Source organism: Ahaetulla prasina, chromosome 2 (genome assembly GCF_028640845.1).
Source record: "Ahaetulla prasina isolate Xishuangbanna chromosome 2, ASM2864084v1, whole genome shotgun sequence".
NCBI classification, from domain to species: Eukaryota; Metazoa; Chordata; class Lepidosauria; order Squamata; family Colubridae; genus Ahaetulla; species Ahaetulla prasina.
Window position 1 is genome coordinate 150,360,273 of NC_080540.1, and position 6,580 is coordinate 150,366,852.

The 6,580-nt window shown below is 42.8% G+C and overlaps 1 protein-coding gene across 1 annotated transcript in view; it reads right to left on the reverse strand.

Annotated features, from left to right (window-relative positions):
* Positions 1-6,310, reverse strand: part of ANKFN1 (ankyrin repeat and fibronectin type III domain containing 1) — a 214,456-nt gene extending 208,146 nt beyond the window's left edge. The window contains exon 1 of the mRNA XM_058172899.1: positions 6,114-6,310. The gene's annotated coding sequence lies outside the window, so the exon portion shown is untranslated. The remainder of the gene's footprint in view (positions 1-6,113) is intronic.
* Between the last annotated feature and the right edge of the window lie 270 nt (positions 6,311-6,580).

The following is a 6,580-nucleotide window of genomic DNA, read 5'->3' on the forward strand; positions in this document are numbered from 1 at the left end:
AATCTGGCCCATTCTCAAAGTTTTGGCCATTGCAGCGTCCCAGAGTCATGGGATCACCACCTGTAACCTCTAGAGCCAGCGTCCGACAAGCAAAGTGGATAGGGAAGCCAGCAAGAGATCGCAAGTTGCAGATACGACATTGTGTTTAGCGATCACGGGGGGTTTGCTTTGCGAACATAGCCAGAACTAGTAAGTTGAGTGTGATCACATATTTCATTTTACAACCAGAGTTCCCAGTCTCAATTGCAGTTGGTAAGTGAGAACTGCCTGCATAGAAATGATCCCTGTTGATACCATGCTTCGAAATCTCTTTTCATTTCCTCTATTTTTCCTACAAACACACATACACACAAACATACAAACACACACACACAAACCTTTCCTTTTTTTGTTCTTAATCTATGTGGTGGTTTTTTGTTTTTTTTTGGTTTCTTCTCTTCTACTCCATCCACTCTTTTTCTGTTCAGCTTGTTAATCATGCTACTATGTCTAGTTTATTCAGATGACTATCAGGTATACTACTGTGGGCAAGAATCCCTCAGAAGAAATTCAGTGGCCTTCATAATCAATAAAAAAGTAGGAAAAGCAATACTGGGATACAATCCCCAAAATGACAGAATGATCTTGGTCCGAATCCAAGGCAAACCATTCAATATCACAGTAGTTCAAGTCTATGCCCCAACCACTGGTGCTGAAGAAGATGAAATTGACCAGTTCTATGAAGCCCTACAGCACCTGATAGAATTAACACCAAAAAATGATGTCCTTATCATCATGGGAGATTGAAATGCTAAAGTAGGAAGCCAAAAGATAACCAGAATAACAGGCAAGTATGGCCTTGGAGTACAAAATGAAGCAGGGCACAGGCTGATAGAATTCTGTCAAGACAATACGATGGTCATAGCAAACACCCTTTTCCAACAACCTAAGAGACGACTCTACACATGGAGATCAACAGATGGTCAACACAGAAATCAGATTGACTATGTGCTCTGCAGCCAAAGATGGAGAAGCTCTATACAGTCAGTAAAAACAAGACCAGGAGCTGACTGTGGCTCAGATCATGAGCTTCTTCTTGCAAAATTTAGGCTTAAACTAAAGAAAGTAGGGAAAAGCACCAGGCCACTCAGGTATGAACTAAATCATATCCCTGATGAATATACACTAGAGATGACAAATAGATTTAAAGAATTAGATCTGATAGACAGAGTGCCTGATGAACTATGGACGGAGGTTCGCAACATTGTACAAGAGGTAGCAACTAAAATCATTCCAATGGTTTTGCAAATGCAAGAAAGCAAAATGGCTGTCTGAGGAAGCTCTGCAAATAGCTGAGGAAAGAAGGGAAGCGAAAGGTAAGGGAGAAAGAGAAAGATACACCCAGTTGAATGCAGAATTCCAGAGAATAGCTAGAAGAGATAAGAATGCATTCTTAAATGAACAGTGCAAAGAAATAGAAGAAATAATAGAATAGGGAGGACCAGAGATCTATTCAAGAAAATTGGAGATATGAAGAGAACATTTCATGCAAAGACAGGCATGATAAAGCACCAAAATGGCAGGGACCTAACAGAGGCAGGAGAGATTAAGAAGAGGTGGCAAAATTACACAGAAGAACTATACAAGAACGAGCTTAACATCCCTGATAACCACGATCGGGTGGTCACTAACCTTGAGCCAGACATCCTAGAATGTGAAGTCAAATAGGCCTTAGGAAATCTGAGCAACAACAAAGCTGGTGGAGGAGACAGTATTCCAGCTGAGCTATTCAAAATCTTAAAAGACAACGCAATAAAAGTGCTACACCCAATTTGCCAGCAAATTTGGAAAACTCAACAATGGTCACAGGATTAGAAAAGGTCAATTTACATTCCAATTCCAAAGAAAGGCAATGCCAAAGACTGTTCAAACTATCGCACCATTGCACTCTTTTCACACACGTAAGGTTATGCTTAAAATTCTACAAGCTAGGCTCCAGCAATATGTGGATCGAGAACTACCAGAAATACAGGCAGGATTTCGTAGAGGCAGAGGAACTAGAGATCAAATTGCCAACATACGCTGGATCATGGAGAAAGCTAGGGAGTTCCAGAAAAACATCTACTTCTGCTTCATTGACTATGCTAAAGCCTTTGATTGTGTGGATCACAACAAATTGTGGCAAGTTCTTAAAGAGATGGGAGTACCAGACCATCTTATTTGTCTCTTGAGAAACCTGTATGTGGGTCAAGAAGCCACAGTGAGAACTGGACACGGAACCACTGATTGGTTCAAAATTGGGAAAGGAGTCCGGCAAGGCTGTATACTATCACCCTGCCTATTTAACTTATATGCAGAACACATCATGAGAAAGGCGGGGCTAGATGAATCAAAAATTGGAATTAAGATTGCCAGAAGAAATATCAACAACCTCAGATATGCAGATGATACCACTCTAATGGCAGAAAGCGAAGAGGAACTAAAGAGTCTCTTGATGCGGGTGAAGGAGGAGAGTGCAAAAGTTGGCTTGAAACTCAACATTAAGAAAACTAAAATCATGGCATCCATCCCTTTCAATTCCTGGCAGATAGATGGTGAAGAAATGGAGGTAGTGACAGATTTTATTTTCCTGGGCTCCAAGATTACCGCAGATGGGGACTGCAGCCAAGAAATTAAAAGATGCTTGCTCCTGGGGAGGAAAACTATGGCAAATCTAGACAGCGTACTAAAAAGCAGAGACATCCCCCTGCCAACAAAACTGTGTATAGTCAAGGCTATGGTTTTCCCAGTTGCAATGTATGGCTGTGAAGGTTGGACCATAAGAAAGGCTGAGTGCCAAAGAATTGAGGCCTTTGAACTCTGGTGCTGGAGAAGACTCCTGCGAGTCCCTTGGACTGCAAGGCGAACAAACAAGTCAGTCCTAGAGGAGATCAACCCTGACTGCTCTTTAGAAGGCCAGATCCTGAAGATGAAACTGAAATACTTTGGCCACCTAATGTGAAGGAAGGACTCACTGGAGAAGAGCCTAATGCTGGGAAAGATTGAGGGCAAAAGAAGGGGATGACAGAGAAAGATATACCCAGTTGAATGCAGAATTCCAGAGAATAGCTAGAAGAGATAAGAATGCCTTCTTAAATGAACAGTTAAAGAAATAGAAGTAAACAATAGAATAGGGAGGACCAGAGATCTCTTCAAAAAAATTGGAGACATGAGGAAACGTTTCATCCAAAGATGGGCATGATAAAGGACCAAAATGGCAGGGACCTAACAGAGGCAGAAGAGATTAAGAAGAGGTGGCAAAATTACACAGAAGAACTATACAAGAATGAGCTTAACATCTCTGATAACCACGATAGGGTGGTCACTGACCTTGAGCCAGACATCCTAGAATGTGAAATCAAATGGGCCTTAGGAAGTCTGAGCAACAACAAAGCTAGTGGAAGAGACAGTATTCCAGCTGAGCTATTCAAAATCTTAAAAGACGACGCAATAAAAGTGCTACACCCAATTTGCCAGCAAATTTGGAAAACTCAACAATGGCCACAGGATTGGAAAAGGTCAGTTTACATTCCAATTCCAAAGAAAGGCAATGCCAAAGAATGTTCAAACTATCGCACCATTGCACTCATTTCACATGCTAGTAAGGTTATGCTTAAAATCCTACAAGCTAGGCTCCAGCAATATGTGGATCAAGAACTACCAGAAGTACAGGCAGGATTTCGTAGAGGCAGAGGAACTAGAGATCAAATTGCCAACATACGCTGGATCATGGAGAAAGCTAGGGAGTTCCAGAAAAACATCTACTTCTGCTTCATTGACTATGCTAAAGCCTTTGATTGTGTGGATCACAACAAATTGTGGCAAGTTCTTAAAGAGATGGGAGTACCAGACCATCTTATTTGTCTCTTGAGAAACCTGTCAAGAAGCCACAGTGAGAACTGGACACAGAATCACTGATTGGTTCAAAATTGGGAAAGGAATCCGGCAAGGCTGTATACTATCACCCTGCCTATTTAACTTATATGCAGAACACATCATGAGAAAGGCGGGGTTAGATGAATCAAAAATTGGAATTAAGATTGCCAGAAGAAATATCAACAATCTCAGATATGCAGATGATACCACTCTAATGGCAGAAAGCGAAGAGGAACTAAAGAGTCTCTTGATGCGGGTGAAGGAGGAGAGTGCAAAAGTTGGCTTGAAACTCAATATTGAGAAAACTAAAATCATGGCATCCATCCCTTTCAATTCCTGGCAGATAGATGGTGAAGAAATGGAGGTAGTGACAGATTTTATTTTCCTGGGCTCCAAGATCACCGCAGATGGGGACTGCAGCCAAGAAATTAAAAGACGCTTGCTCCTGGGGAGGAAAGCTATGGCAAATCTAGACAGCGTACTAAAAAGCAGAGACATCACCCTGCCAACAAAAGTGTGTATAGTCAAGGCTATGGTTTTCCCAGTTGCAATGTATGGCTGTGAAGGTTGGACCATAAGAAAGGCTGAGTGCCAAAGAATTGAGGCCTTTGAACTCTGGTGCTGGAGAAGACTCCTGCGAGTCCCTTGGACTGCAAGGCGAACAAACAAGTCAGTCCTAGAGGAGATCAACCCTGACTGCTCTTTAGAAGGCCAGATCCTGAAGATGAAACTGAAATACTTTGGCCACCTAATGAGAAGGAAGGACTCACTGGAGAAGAGCCTAATGCTGGGAAAGATTGAGGGCAAAAGAAGGGGATGACAGAGAACGAGGTGGCTGGATGGAATCACTGAAGCAGTAGGTGTTGTGTCTTGTCTGCTCTCACCGCAGCCGGAGTCTGCTTATCTGCTCCCGAACACGGAGGAATGTATGCCTCCCGGCCCCAGTCCTGGCTCCATGCCCAGATAAGCTGCAGAGGAGGGGGCACCTCCCGGTCCCAGCCCTGGCTCCATGCCCAAGCAGGCTGCAGAGGAGGGAGCATCCCCCGGCCCCAGCCCTGGCTCCATGCCCAGGCAAACGGAGCAGCTAGACCCCTCCCCCTCCTCCACAGCATGTGAGCCTGAGGAAAGTTTACTTCCAACAGCTGATTGGAGTGACCCTCGCATCAGAAGATTGGATAGGCGGAGGCAACAGAAGGAAGGGAGGGGCAGGCCTCAATGAGTGCTGAGTCATGGAGCCACACCCCATGGCCTATATAAAGGATCTGCTTTCTGGCAGTCTCTGAGTCAGGCAAAGTCGAACTTATCTTGCTGAAGTCACTTACTGGTCTCCTGCCTGCTCTGAGGACTTTGCTAGGACTTTGGGCAGAGCTGCAGAGGCAAGCCTGATTCGGATTTCCCTGACCCGGCTGTCAGCGGAGGAGTGGGACACGACAGTTGGCATGAGTTTAAATGGACTCCAGAGGATGGTAGAGGACAGGAAGGCCTGGAGGAATGTTGTCCATGGGGTCGTGATGGGTCGGACACGACTTCGCAACTAACAACAACGTCTAGTTTGAGAATTCAGGCTTTGGGGGAGGGGATATTTTTGATCTTTAGAAACAGTTTCATAAATTAGAAATAGGCTATATATTTTGGATGGAAAGCTTTAGTTACATGTTCCTTAGGATTCTGATTCTCTTAGAATCCCAAAGTTATTGTCAGGGTTTAATTTAAAATTAAAATGAGAGCATATGCACAAAGACAAATTCCTTGGGTGTCCAATCACACTTGGCCAATAAAAATTTCTATTCTATTCTATTCTAAAAAAAATAAGCAGAAATCTATAGCATTTATTTATTACATCATAAAGCTATGTTACACATCGGCACCAACAGATGCTTTCTAAATTTCAGTAGGTCTGAGTAGATAAAAAAGCAAATGTGGAAATCCAAATGATATATTTTAATGAATAAAATGTTTTATTCATACCAAATGAGCTACTGAAAACAACAGAAATCCAGTGTTGAGATGCAAATACTCAACAGGGTATTTATCTATGAGATGTAATACAAGATAAAACAAAGTAACATCACTGCCAAAGGGCATAAATTAAAAAAAAAGCATTAATAGAATCTGAAATTTCCTGGCAAACCTTACAACAACTGTCAACTAGAGTTAAGATAGCCCTCATCTTGCGTATGCTCTAGGTAAATAAACAACCTGCATTGTAATTACTCTACCTTGCCCATTGAGATAAAATCCATGGTGCTGAAAAAACGATTAGCGAGACACTCCAGCTAAAACTGGCAGCAGAATGTTTCTATAAGACCGAACCAAAGGAGCAGAATACCCTTGTCCTTCACCCATCCATTTTCACAAACAAGCATCTCCCATCTTGGCCACTTAAGAACGGCCCTCCAAGCACTGCATTTGTCATTGTCTAGTTGTTCCAATATACTTGCGCAGCTTAGTCTACAAATCTGTTTTAACTCACTGCGCAGTGAAGCCAAGCCCATTTCCTGGGAAAGGGATCGAGAAAGCCAGTCTGACTTGTCTTGGCTATGTTCGTACCTTCAGGGTAGATGCAGTCATATCTTCAGTATGCAATGATTGAGAAATAATTCAAAACTTTAGTGGGGGGGGGGGGAATCACTTGACGATTCCATTTCAGCATTTATCATTTCCAACCACAGAAGGGGCTTATTTG